The following is a 317-nucleotide window of genomic DNA, read 5'->3' as shown; positions in this document are numbered from 1 at the left end:
GAAGAATGAAACTAGACCACTTTCTTACACCATACACAAAAATTAACTAAAAATGGCTGAAGGTCTTGAATGTGAGACAGGAAACCATCAAAACCCTGGAGGAGAAAGTAGGAAAAAACCTCCTAGATCTCCACCGCAGCAATTTCCTACTCGACACATCCTCAAAGGCAAGGGAAATGAAAGCAAAAGTGAACTCTTGGGAATTCATCAAGATAATAAGCTTCTGCACTGTAAAGGAAACAATCAAGAAAACTAATAGGCAACTGACAGAATGGGAAAAGATAGTTGCAAATGACATATCAGATAAAAGGCTAGTA

This window comes from Suricata suricatta, chromosome 6 (genome assembly GCF_006229205.1).
Source record: "Suricata suricatta isolate VVHF042 chromosome 6, meerkat_22Aug2017_6uvM2_HiC, whole genome shotgun sequence".
NCBI lineage: Eukaryota > Metazoa > Chordata > Mammalia > Carnivora > Herpestidae > Suricata > Suricata suricatta.
Note: the sequence above shows the minus strand (reverse complement) of the source record.